Source organism: Miniopterus schreibersii (assembly GCF_964146895.1).
Source record: "Miniopterus schreibersii genome assembly, chromosome: 9".
Taxonomy (NCBI): domain Eukaryota; kingdom Metazoa; phylum Chordata; class Mammalia; order Chiroptera; family Miniopteridae; genus Miniopterus; species Miniopterus schreibersii.
In genome coordinates, this window is record NC_138118.1 from 2,157,236 (window position 1) to 2,171,267 (window position 14,032).

Consider the following 14,032-nt stretch of genomic DNA (forward strand, 5'->3'; position numbering starts at 1 on the left):
CTGGCACTCATACAATCTGTGCGTCAGATTGTCTTAAGTCGCATACGTATCTGGGGTGTCTTGTGGGAAACGTAGAAAGAAGTGACAGTATTTAGTTACAACTATCAACTGTAACTTTGCTAACCTAATAAAGATTAGACAGAGAATCCTGGGAAGAAACCATGACTGATGCTGATGTTTCCCCTGATGGAGGGAAGCAGATGTGGAATCTGCTGTCTAGGCCCAGCCAGGCACCGGGACTCCTCTAGTCACCTGCAGTTCACAGAACCTGAGGACTTCTGCAGGTGTCGTCTGGATGCCAGAGCCTGCTGGGCTGCAGGTGGGCTGGGCTGGGCTGGGCTGGGCGGTCCCTAACCTCGAGGGTCAGGATTTGGTCTGTAAATAGGTTACCCCTCAGTGAGGGGCACCTGTTTCTCAGGGCAGCCCCCATAGGACTGATTCCCAGGTGCTTAAAGCAATAGCTTGTTCATTAACACTGTTTATTACCTTCCATCCTTCTCCCTGACTTCCCCGCTCTCTCCGGGGGCCTCCTGGGACTGTTTCCCTAATGAGTGACAAATCCCCCCCCCAGGAATTATTTTTGTTGCAGGGTGGGGGACACCAAACTGTCAGCACATCATAAAAGTCAGCAGCTCAGTGGCCGCTCTAGGCCCAGCGTTGGCTCTTCAGCCACACGGTGAAATTAACAAGGAGAGCAGCCTACTCGGTAATCAGGTTAAATTACGTTGGGTCCTGTCACTGCCATTCACATCCACACACCGGTCTGCCCTCAATAAATGTCATTTTGGCCCTGGCAGGCATACTCAGTGGTTAGAGCCTCAGCCTGTGCACAGAAGGGTCACGGGTTCGATTCCCAGTTAAGGGGCACGTACCTGGGTTGCTGGTCCCCCCACCCACTCCCTTCGGGCTGCGTGCAGGAGGCAACCAGTCTACGTATCTCTCTTGATGTTTGTCTCTCTCTTCCCTCACCCTGGGATGTTTTTCCCACTCTCTCTAAAGTCAGTGGGGAAAATATCCTAGGGTGAGAATCAACAACAACAACAAAATTTAGTAATGTTGTTTTGTCATTAATATAATTTCAAATATTTTAAGGTATTACATATTTTATCCGCAGTTCGTCATCTTTCAAGTTACATTTTTGTGCATTTTGTGACATATAATACGTTGTCACACATAAGTAATTTGTAAATATTTGTTTGGGGGAATGTGCTTATTTTTTCAAATCCTGCTAAGAGTGTGTGATCATTAAGATTGAGAATCTTTTGCTCTGTTCTAGACTACTTCTCCTTTCAGCTGTTAAGAAAAGATATGGCAATTCATTTTCCTTCCTTATCAAGCTTTGTGCGTGTGTGTGTGTGTGTGTGTGTTAAAGATGTATTTGAAAAAGTTTGCAACTCTTAGCAGAATTCTAGCCTTGCACATGACAGGATTTTCCATTTCTCCCCTGTATAAATGAAGTGTTAATTTAATGAACTGTTATTCACAGATTTATAACTTATTCTTTGGGAACATGATTAAAAAATAATGAACTTTTATATTAGCTTAAATTATCAATTATATATGAATGTGTCAGACCAAAGACGTAGTTATCTTTAAAAGATTTGATATCCGGCATGCTGGAAGGAATTAAGAATCCTGGTTAATAAAAAATTCTCTTAAACTAAAAGTTATACCAATGGGATTTCTTGAACACTATAGGAATTTTAAAACTAAAAAGAGGCAAGATTAAGAAGGAAGAGCTTGAATGTCACAACCTTAGTTACATAGGTGCAGATACCAGGCATGTGCGCTAGAGCCGAGAGGGTAATGAGGATGAGTGCTTACAGATCTTAGAAAAGTTAACTGACTTGCCTATAAAAAAGTAAAAATGGCCCAGTAGGCGTGGTCAGCGGTTGAGCGTCGACCCAGGTACCAGGAGGTCACAGTTTGATTCCGTCAGGGCACAGGCCCGGGTTGCAAGCTTGATCCCCAGTCGGGGGCGTGCAGGAGGCAGCTGATCAATGACTCTCTCTTCATTGATGTTACTGTCTCTCCCTCTCCCTTCCTCTCTCTGAAATCAATAAAAACATATTTTAAAAAGAGAAAAATGAGTACCATAAAATACTTTTCTTAAAGGTGAACTCAGGCTAATTTTGAGAATGTAGTCAAAAGATACATATAAAAGATATTTCAGACACTCATCTGAGAAATGCTGTGCAAAACGAAGACAGTACTTATCACTGCCTTTGTGTGTATAGAATTGTTAGCTTTCAACCATCAAAAGCTCTGTTATTAATATCACTCAAAAAATTTTGTCTCAGGCCACTCTACTAAGTGGATTATCTAAGAATAAGGGTAAAATAAAGACATTTTCAGATGGAAAAAAAAAAGAATTTATCACCAAAATTGCCTTACATTTAAAGGAACTTCTAAAAGATATACTTCAAGGAGGAGGAACATTATCCCAGAAGGTCTGAGATGTAAGAAGCAGTATTGAGTAAAGAAAACAGTAGCAGCCCTGGCCGGTGTGCTCAGCGGTTAGAGCGTCAGCCTGGGCACCAGTCGGGGTGTCTCTCTCACATCGATGTTTCTCCCTCCCTTCCTCTCTCTCTGAAAAGCATTAGAAAAAATATCCTTTGGTGAGGATTTAAAAAGGAAAGTTTACATTTCTAAATAATAGATAAACCATGTTTGAAATTAGAAAATACTAACATACAACTTAGAGAAACCGAATAAACTCAGAGGACATGGAAAAACAGTAGAAAGTAATGAAATTGAAAACAGTAGGAGCAACAGAACCAAAATCACCAAGAGAAAAGGGCACAGATAAGCAGTTTTAGGAATGACCAAGAGGACATAACTACAAATGGAGCAGAGATTTATTTTTATTTATTTTTGTTATTTTTTAAAAATGTGTTTTTATTAATTTTAAAGAGAGGAAGGGAGAGGGAGAGGGAGAGAAACATCAATGAGAGAGTCACTGACCAGCTGCCTCCTGCACGCCCCCTGCTGGGGATCGAGCCAGAAACCGGGGCCTGTGCCCCGACCGGGAATCGAACCAGTGACCTCCTGGTTCATGAGTTGATGCTCAACCTCTGAGTCACACTGGCCGGGCCAGAGATTTATTTTTAGAATATTAAACTTTATATCAGTAAATGTGAAAACTGAGACAAGGGACACATCTTACCAAAATCTTAAAAAAAAAAACCCAAAAAACAAAAGAAAGGAAGAAAACTGAAGACTGCTGTAATCATCACAGGACTTGGTTCAGTCATTTGAACTCTCCCCACAGTCATTTAGGGGGACTTCCAGTAATAACAGAATATGGAATTTAGACAAACGCACCTGCTCAAAGTGAAAACAGAAATTGGATACAATACAAACGCGCATTTAAAGCGTCCGAGAGCCGACCAGCTCGTGAAGGATCACTCGGTCAAGGCCCAGAGAGAAGGGAAACCCAGAGGTCAGTTGTAGCAGCTGAGAGTGGACCGTGCTTTCCTGGCTGTCACTGTTGGGAAACCTTAGTAACCACAGCCCAGTATCACTGGGGACCTGAATGGGGCTGCCCTGGACAGATGGTGGAAAGGAAATCAACCAGCCCCGGCACAGACTGCAGGGCGGCCTCATTATGTGGGTCGGTGGGTGGGTCAAAAAAATCACAAGCCTTAGAAAATTATTTTTTAAATGTATTTAACATTAAAAACGCTGGCCGGGCAATGTCATCTATTTTTTAAAAATCCACTCCATTGGTTAAAGACATACATGTTGCCCGGCCGGGCGTGGCTCAGTGGTTAAGCGTCGACCTAGGATCCAGGCGGTCGGGGTTCGATTCCCGGTCAGGGCACATGACCGGGTTGCGGGCTCGATCAATGACTCTCTCATCATTGATGTTTCTATCTCTCCCTCTCCTTTCCTCTCTCTGAGATCAATAAAGATATATTTTAAAAAAATAAATAAATAAAGACATACATGTTAAAGCAAAACGTTAAAAACTTTAAAAGACTCTACCTGAGAATAAATTTGGGTTTGGGGTTAGGGGAGTATTTCAAACACAAAGAGAATAATTGTAATGGAAAAAACATGACTTTGACTACATTAAAACTTTGAATTTTTATTTATCAAAAGGTAATGTTAAACAAAGTGAAAAGATAAGTTACAAACTGCAAGTACATTTGCAGTTCATGCGAACAAATTAATACCCAAAACAAACTACATATAATTATATATGATGTGTATGTGTATATTTATGTGTATATACAGGGTGTCCCCAAAAATGTGTACACATACTTTGAATAGTTATAAAGTCTGTTTATTACAATACATTTCATTTTCAAAATTGAAATTTTGAAATTAAAGCTTGTATCCATTTTTGGGGACACCCGGTATATACACACATGTTGTACACACACATCAATAGGAGAAATTAATGAGTAGGAAAATAGGCAGAATACTCGGAGACATTTCATAGAAGAAACGGCCGTGATCAAAAACCATGAGATGAGGTTCCAGCTCCTTCCGGCTGGAAATGCAAGTTAAGGTCTCGGGAGGATGTGATTTTGTCCTGGGTGACGGACGCCAGGACAGCCCCCGGTACTGGCGATGTGTGACAGAGTGGACGCGTCGCTGGGATGTGAACACATAGCGGCACGGCACTTGGGAAACTAGCGGGCTGGTTTCACAGAGTTAAACACGTCCCCTAAGCCTGGTAGGCGTCCCTGAGAAATGCTGGTCTGCATGCGCGTGTTGGCCTTGGCGCCGTTGTAAGAGCCGGAGCCAGCGGCAGCTGACGCCCGCTCCCGGGGCCGAGGGGGCGAAGGGCAGTCTGCACCCTGGGCGCTGGGCAGCTCGAACGGTGGGCGGCCTGCTGCAGGGGCGGAACCGCGAGACAGAGCTCAGAAACCACGTCGCACTTTCTCAGACACCCGCAAGCCCTGGCCGGTGCGGCTCGGCGGTCGGAGCGTCAGCCCGAGGACTGACGGGCCTTGGGTTCGATTCGGGTCAAGGGCATGGCGTACCTGGACCGCAGGCTTGACCCCTGGGCCTGGTCGGGGGCGTGCGGGAGGCAACCAGTTGATGGTTGATGTGTCTCTCTCTCATCAGTGTTTCTCTCTCTCTCTTTCTTTCCCTCCCACTCTCCAAAAAGCAATGGAAAAAACATCCTCAGGTGAGGATTGAAAAAAAACAAACATACTGTCAAAGAATATGTTCAACATAATACCTTTTTTTTAATATAGCTTTGAGATATAATTCACATATCATAAAATTCACCCATTGAATATATACTCTTTGGTGGTTGTAGTATATTCAGAGTTGTACAACTATAGGGGGTCCCCAAAAATGTATACACACACTTTGAATAATTATAAAGGCAGTGTTTATTAAAATATATTTCATTTTAAAAATTGAGCTATCAGCTGTTAAAGTGTTATACATTTTTTGGGACCCCCTGTGTATCTCTCCCAAATACAACACAGGCATGTTCCTCTTAGTTTGTGATTACCTGCTCAGTTCATTTAAATCGGTCAAACCAACTTCTGATAGTACATACCTAAAATAAAAATGCATTAAAAAGATTCACTGGGGCTCAGTAAAACTAATTTAGACAAGAACATTTTGAAAGCCTTTTTTACAATCTTAATGCTAAACAAACTTAATTAAATCTAAAATAAAAAGGTCCTAAGTGAATTGTTAGGGGTATGTCTCTTATAAAAAGTCTCTATATGAATGTCTAAACGTAAGTGGACCTTTTAAATCTAAATTTCAAATAAAACTGCGTCTTTCTGAATATATCTAGAAGCTCATAGGAAATAAGCATTACTTCTTAAAGTGGATGTATTTCTGTGGAGAAATGTGCTGAATAGTTTGAGTAATTATAAAGGCAGTGTTTATTAAAATACATTTCATTTTCAAAACTGAGCTATCAGCTGTTCAAGTGTGTATACATTTTGGGGGGGACACCCTATATTTAATTTCAGAAAATATTCATCATCCCCAAAGAAACCCTGTAACCACTAGCAGGCAACCGCCGTGTCCCTCTCCCCAGCCCTTAGCACCCACTAATCTACTCTCGTCTCTGCGCACTTACCCGTCCTGGACATTTCATAGGAACGGGGCCCTGCAACGTGCGGTCCCCGGTGCCTGGCTCCTCTCACTGAGCATGGTGTTTTCAAGATTCCTCCATGTTGCGGGACATATCAATGCCTTGTCATTTTTTATCGCCACATAATATTCCATTGTGGGAACATACCACTTTTTAGAAATCAGTCGACGGTCATTTGGGTCTCCAAACTGGGGCTGTCATAAATAACTTAGCTGCTGTGCATTCACTATAATTTTTTACGTGGAGATTCTTTTTTAAAATAAGGCTCAAAAACAAGCAAAACTAAACATGTTAAAATGAGAAAGAAAAAGCCCTAGCCGGTGTGGCTCAGTGTGTCTAGAGAGCGTCGGCCCGGGGACTGAGGGTCTTGGGGTCCGTTCCGGTCAAGGGCACGTACCTGGGTTGCAGGTTCCATCCCTGGCCCCCGTCGGGGCGTGTGCGGGAGGCAACCAGTTGATGTCTCTCACATGGATGTCCCTCCCTCCCTCCCTCTAAAAAGAAAAATAAATCAATGGAAAAAATATACTTGGCTAAGGATTAACAACGACAAAAGAATGTGGGTTGTTTAGAGTATTCTTGCCGGATATAATGTTAGGTTGTGGCTGAGCTCAAGGATTAACATGATGAAAGAATGTGGGTTAACATTTAGAGTATTCTTGCCGGATGTAATGTTAGGTTGTGGCTGAGCTCTTGAATGGACGTGAGTTAACCTCCACATCCTTGAATATTTTGTAGGAGCCCATAACCAACGACCACATTACAACCCAGAAGCGGAGGAGCGGAGTGCGAGTTGCCATGGGAACCCTAACGCGCTCTCCCCTTGCTTCCACTTAAATTTCATTTTTAATATTACATTAACATTTTTGCATTTAATGGATAGTTGAGTTAATATTGAAGTGCTCTCTCTAATATAAATAAAATATAAGAAATGAAAATGCGATTTTTCTTCCAGTGTACAAATGAAGCATATAATCCAAGATCTTGTAGAAATAACAGCACTTGAGTTTTAAGTCATTAGATTCCATTAATTTATTCTGAAGTGTCTTAAAGGATGTCTTTTAAGAGATTAGGAAATATTTATGGGCAGTCACAATAGTCACGTCTTTACGTTTCAGATGAGGTTCGGAACTTCCTGAGGGCTGTTTGGGGCAGTTTCCTTTGTGGCGCCTTAGTTTATTCTTCTGCATGTTTCTGAATCCCTGACCCCCAAGGCCCCTCCTGCCTCTGTAAGTTCACTTACGTGTACTAATCACTCACAGGGTGATACACTATCTTACTCATAAAAAAATACTATTAAGGAGCAAATACCGGTTTGTCTATTTAAGTTCATTGTAGAAAAATCTAACTTATGCCGAAGATATAGGGTAATTTTAATTACTAAAGAATCTTTTTAAAATATATATATTTTCAGCCCTGGCCATTTTGGCTCAATGGTTAGAGTGTTGGTCCTCAGACTGAAGGGTCCAGGTTCGATTCCAGCCAAGGGCACGTACCTGGGTTGCAGGCTCGGTCCCAGCCCTGGTCGGGGCCCCTGTGGGAGGCAACTAATCTCTGTGTCTCTCTCATGTCAGTGTTTCTCTCTGTCTCTCTCTCTCTCCCTTCCACTCTCTCTGAAAAGCAATGATTTCAGAGAGAGGAAGGGAGAGGGAAAGAGAAATAGAAACATCAATGATGAGAGTCATTGATCGGCTGCCTCCTGCACGCCCCCTGCTGGGGATCGAGCGTGAAACACGGGCTTGTGGCCTGACTGGGAATCGAACCGCGATCTCCTGGATCCTATGTCGATGCTCAACCGCTGAGCCACACTGGACAGGCCCCCTCCCCTTTTTTTTTTAAGCAAAAGTAAAGCTTGTGTTAATTCTGCATGATTCTGTTTATGGGGAAAGTAGACCAAGAGTGGAAGGGTGGGTGCCAGGGGCTGGAGGGAGGGGGGGTGGGGTGTTGTTGGATGGGCACAGTTTCGGTTTTTCAGGTGATGTCTTTGCGCTGGTCGCCCAGCTGTGTAAGTGTACTGAACCTCTCCGGAATCACACATAAAAATAGCAAAGATTGCAAATTTTATGTTATGTGCTTTTATTTATTATTATTGTTTATTTTAAAATATATATTTGTATTGACTTTTAGAGAGTGGACAGGAGAGGGATAGAGAGATAGAAACACTGACGAGAGAGAGACATCATCGATCAGCTGCCTCCTGCACGCCCCCTACTGGGGATCGAGCCCCAGCCCGGGCATGTGGCCTGACTGGGAATCCAGTTGGTGACCTCTTGGCTCCTGCGTTGAGGCTCAACCACTGAGCCACCCTGGCCGGGCACCACAACTTTTAAAGTAAAACTAGATTTTAAAAGGAAAGCTTGTATTTAATAGTCAGAAGTTTTACATTATTACTAGTTTCCTGAATCTGAATTTTCATTCCCTTCCCCTACAGAATTTTAATCTAATTTAATATACTTTTTATATTTGAAAGTTCTTTACTGACTTTGTTGGCCTGATCACATGTGTCTGCAGCAAAAATATGCACATAAATTTAAATTCAAAACTACTTTCTCTTTTGACCTTACGGTTTCAAGTATTAAGAAACTGAGTAATTATTACAGTTATTAGTAGAACACAATTGGTCAAAAAGCTAAATTTTTCTAATAGTGATAAATAATGGGTAACACAAAGTAAAATATGTTGGAAATGCATTTTTAATAAGATCTGTAAGTTAAGTCTAAATATATTAAGTACATAGTAGCACTGAATAAATGAACAGAATTAGGGGATCGGTAACATCGGGCAGGGGGCTTGCCCAGTTTAAAAATAAGTATGGGTTTTAAAATCCAACAATCTAAAGGGTAGCGAAACTGTCACAGTAACATAAAAAAACATGAACTTACCTCAGCTGTATCTTTCTTTCATTTAAAGCGGAAAAGCTCATCCATCCGAAGTAAACGGGAATCTTCACGCCTCATTCTCAGGGCCGTGCAACATGTGCCGCTGAGCCCAGGCACGCGGCCGTGCCAGGTAAGCGCTTCTCATTGTCAGAACCTGGGAAATGCGGAGAAAATGTGCTTCGTAACAGATTGGCATTTCCCGAAATGGTATTTACAAATCTCACGTTTTCATTGTTGGGTGGGTGGACGGGTAGATGGGCCCTGGGTAAAGGTCCGCAGTCCTGGCCGGTTGGTCCGGGAGAAGTCAGCCTCGGCCGCCTTCAGTGTTCCCACCAGATGCCCTTCTGCTCGCGCGGTCTTTGGAAGTCACATGTTTCCCTAAGCAAAGGTGTCAGGTCATTCAAAGAAGTGTGTTTTCTCCGCCGACATGGTCGATACGCTATCTCGCCCTTGATGACTAGCAGGGGAAACATGACACCCTGCCACGGGTGATGGTTCTTTATTAAAGGAATCCTCGCAGACGCCAGTATTTCCTGTTGGTCCTCACCCCCACCCCCACCTTGCTTTGTGCGAGCATGTAGGGGGCAGGGGGAGTCTCAAAAGATGCTGTATCTGGGAGCAGCGAACCATAAGAAGACTTGGTGTGGGTGGGAGGCAGGCTTTTCTTGTGTAAAATGAAGGGTTATACTTTCTCTCACACAATGAGGGTGTCTTGGGATGCTTCCCTGCTACCGATAACTGTACATGAGCCATTGAAGCAGCCAGGGCCCAAGAGGGCAAGGCGGTGAGGCTCAGACCCTCCCAGCCAGCAGTCCAGCCCCGCCCCAGGGCTCGGCCGGAAGTGAGGGCAATCTGGGTAGATGGTGAGGGAGGGAAATGGGCCAGTTATAGCAGCAGGGCCTGTTCTGGACGCTTCAAGATGACTGGCTGTTACCATTAAGATTAAACTGTCGCCCTGGCCGGTGTGGCTCAGTTGGTTGCACGTGGTCCTGTGCACGGAGAGGTCGATGGTTCCATTCCTGGCCAGGGCACGTGCCCGGGTTGTGGGCTCCGTCCCCAGTGGGGGGCGTGCAGGAGGCAGCCGGTGGATGTTGTGCTCTCCCATCAATGATTCTCTCTCTCCCTCCCCCTCTCTCTCAAAATCAGCAGACCGTTCTTTAAAATAAAAAGATTATACTTTCGTTTCTTCCTGTGGAAGAGGAGTGAGCGCACCTTCTCCCCCTGCGAAATCTGCATGTTGTGCTAGGGTACGACCGGGTCCCCGCGCTCGGGGGTGGGCCGTACCACGGCCTGAGAAACGGCCAGGGCCCGGTGAGGGGCTCAGAGCCCCCAGCCAGCAGCCCCGCCCCAGTGCCCCAGTGCCCCAGTGCCCCAGTGCCCCAGTGCCCCAGTGCCCCAGTGCCCGGCCGGAAGCGAGGGCCGTCTGGGTGCTTGGCCCACGTTACTCCCGTGGCCGTGGACCCCACACAGCTGCCTCTCCCGTGGCCCACACATCACGGAGCCTCGCGCGCCCCGGCGCCGGCTTCCCCCTGGAGAGGCCCGGTGACACCTGCACAGCTAGGGCCCTGCCGCCTGCGGGCTGGCCCTGCCTACTGAGGGCTGGAAAGGGACTGGCGTGTGTGGGTCCTCTCCCCCCCCGAGGGGCTGTGCCCGGGTGAGCGCTTAACGTGAGCGCACGGGGGTGCCTGCGAGGCCCTGCTAAGGCCTGTGTGAGCTCGGGCGCCTGCCTGTGTGAGCTCCCTGCTTCCCTTCCCCCCACTAATCCGTTATCAGCGGGGAGCTTCCCCTCGTGGCCTCTTTCCGGGGAACACGGGCTAAGACGGTGCCGTGCACCTGCGATTAGTTCTTTAGACTGAATGCCTAGAAGTGTTAGTGCTATGTAAAACGAGACCTTTCTTTTTTCCATTTGTAAATAATTGTACGTTTGATATTCTGATTTTAAAGTAATATGTTTATTGCAGACATTTTACAAAGTGAAGAAAATTAAGTTTATATTAACTTTATTGGTATATATCCTTTCAGATTTTCTTAAGCATTATAATAGTTAAATATCTATATATTTCACTAATTGATTATAGATTTCCTCATAAGGGGAAAAAAAAGTATTGTCTTAGAATCAGATGCGTGTTAAATGCTGGCGATGAGACCCCAGAGGTAGAATGTGGGCAGAAACAGGGAAACAGATCCTTTTTTTTTTTTTCTTCCTTTTTTTAAAATCAAAACTGGGACCATACCGACTTTTACAATATGCTTTTTTTCTCACTATTTTGTAATTTTTTTCACACCATTAAATTTTATGTCATTACCGTTTTTAATGCCACACAATGTATCCTGGATCTATCATTTATCTAAGTTGTTGGGTATGTCTTTCTTTGCTTTTCCCTTTTAAAAATTGTTTTAAGTGTTTTGATGACATTCATGTAGATATAATCTTCGTGCTACTGTCTGATTGTTTTCGTGGGATAAATTCTTCACCGTGGAAATGCCATCCTAAAGAAGCTTGTAGTAGTTTAAATCCCTGGAGGCTTGCTCGCCACGAGCATTGTCTCTCTCTTTAATCTTTGTGTGGCTGCTCTGTGCACAGTGGCCCCGGCCAGTGTGGCTCAGTTGGTCGGGGCATCTTCCCGTGCACCCACAGGTTTCGGGTTCGACGCCTGGTCAGGGCACGTATAAGAATCAACCCATGAATACGGAAATAAATGGAACAGGTCGACCTTTCTCTCTCAAAGCAATTTTTAAAAAATCGAGAGCTTCTGAAACAACTCTTGAAATTTCAATGTGGTATTTAATTGTGATTCATCTAATGATGCACACAGGGAGAGAACAAGTCTGATTCCATAAAATAACATGCATTTTACATTCGGTTGATTGCAACGTCTGTTAAGGCAACACGCCTGTTTCTCACGGCAGCTAGTTAGAGTCGAAAGGGGTCGCATCCATTAGAGTGTTAGAGTGGAGTCTAACAGGATGGTATTGGGGTTATCACCAATTTTAAGGGCAGCCTGTCTCCCAGTCATGAAAGTTAAGGTTTGGCAAAGGCTGTATGTCCTCCTGCCCAGCGGGGGTGGCCAGGGGTTGAGCGCTGTCCCGGGCACGTGCAGGAGGCAGGCCGTCGATGTCTCGCGCTCTCTCTCTCCCCCCCTCTCTCTTCATTTCTATCTAAAATCAATCAAAACATATGTATTAAAAAGTTGCTGTGGATTCTCTTTGAGGTAAAAAAGTTAAGAATGGATCATAATCCTTTCTTTACTTTACAGTAGTTTCACTTTAACGCCTTTCAGACTTGTTGCCTTTTTTGTGCAAGAACGACGGGCCTTTGTCTCTGCACAGTTACAAAGCAGCAGTGTGGTTCTTCTCTTGTCCAGTTCTCACAGACTCTTAAAAAGATGCACGTATTTCCCGAGAAACAAGCTCACAGGTTGACCTGTCCAGTCTCTGTGTCCAGTCTGCGGAGGAACTTTCCTTTCCGGGTCGCCTGACCAGCAAGGACTTCCTTTGTGACTGTGTCCTGCTTGCGAAACGCATCTGAAGTGAGGCCCAGAAATGTACCTTCCCAAATAATACAACCCACGCTTCATTGTAACATCCTCGAATTTCAAAATGGGTTAAAACCCAGAGCTCCATGTATGTGCGTGTTCTGTTCTAACAAAAACGTGATTAAATGGGCCCTGTCCGGGTGGCTCAGCTGGTCAGCGCGCCATCCCAGGGCACGCAGGAAGCAGCCGACGAGTGCGTACGTGGCCGGACAGCGACACCATGCCTCTCTCCCTCTCTCTCAGAATCAGTTCAGAAAAATTTTTAAATTCAATTAAATGAGAAGATGTAATGTGCTGGTAGGGAGAGGGTTAGAAGTCCTCTTTATTTGTCCCCAGGAGCATCTAAAGAGATCCTCTGGGATCTCCTCTTCGCTCTTGGACCTGCAGGGACAGCAGGATCCCTTGAGGGACAGGACCAGAGAGTTCTCGTCTGGTATTCTCAGAACTGGCTTCAGCCGGTTCAAATCGTTCCCAGGAACCCGCCGTCCGCTCTGGGGCCCAGCCACAGGTTCCACACTGGCCGGGCCCTGAAGTCAGTGGCTGCCAGCGAGCCTCTGAACTGAGTCTGCTTAATACAGACCAGCAGCCCAACTCCAACCCCAACTCGTCAGCTCCGCCGAGCCCCGCACCCCAGAGGCCTCCCTGAGCTCCCGGCGCCCGCCCTCCCGACACCCCTGGTCGCTCCCAGAAACAGTCCTTCTAACGCTGCTCTCCGCAGAAACAGGCTCCTTTCAGCCACAGACCAGAATCGGGGAGCAGGAAGCTCCCCTGGGTCAGAAGGACACTGTGAGAGGGTTTCAGGGTGATTTCCCAGCAACAGTGCCTGGTGGGTGGCTTTGGGGCCCTCGGGAAATACTGGGGAACAGCACTGCAGATCCCCACAGGCGCTCACCACAAGGAGCCTCCCCGCCCAGTCTCCCCAGTGGCTTTCCGTTTCCATCGATCGGGGACTTCAGTGCCAGCTCGCAATTAGTCCTAATCAGGCAGCAGGTGTTTCCTCGGGGGGGCCCCCAGCTCCCCTAATTGCCGGCAGCTGTGGGGCTGCTCAGCCGCCAGGGGCCGGGGGCGGCTGTTAACCTGCAGTGTCTCGGGCTCCAGGAAGACGCCTGACCCCCGGGACTCCTCCCCGCGTTTGGCGTGTGTTGGGACTGGTGGCCTGTCTTTCTGTTGGAAAACTCTGCCGAGCTGCTCAGGTTGCTTTACCTCCAGAGATACCTGGAGATCAGGGGTGGACTGCACCCCATGCCCTGTAGGGCAGGGAGGACTTCCGAGAGGAGAAGCGCAGGCTTAACGTCTATGGAAATGCTCAGAAAGTCACAAAAGTGGGCAAATAGTATGATAAGCCTTATACCCATCACCTGGGTATTTACATTCTGCCATTTTTAAAAAAATATGTCTTCATTGATTTCAGAGAGAGGAAGGGAGAGGGGGAGAGAGAGGGAGAGAAACATCAGTGATGAGAGTCACTGATCAGCTGCCTCCTGCACCCCCCGACTGGGGATCGAGCCCACAACCGGGCCTGTGCCCCGACCAGGAATCAA

The 14,032-nt window shown here is 45.9% G+C and overlaps 1 long non-coding RNA gene across 1 annotated transcript in view; it reads left to right on the forward strand.

Moving 5' to 3' along the window:
- The first annotated feature begins 9,003 nt into the window (after window positions 1–9,003).
- LOC308562185 overlaps window positions 9,004–14,032 on the forward strand; it is a 63,868-nt gene continuing 58,839 nt past the window's right edge. Inside the window, exon 1 of the long non-coding RNA XR_013999591.1 lies at window positions 9,004–9,085. This is a non-coding gene — a long non-coding RNA (uncharacterized lncRNA). The remainder of the gene's footprint in view (window positions 9,086–14,032) is intronic.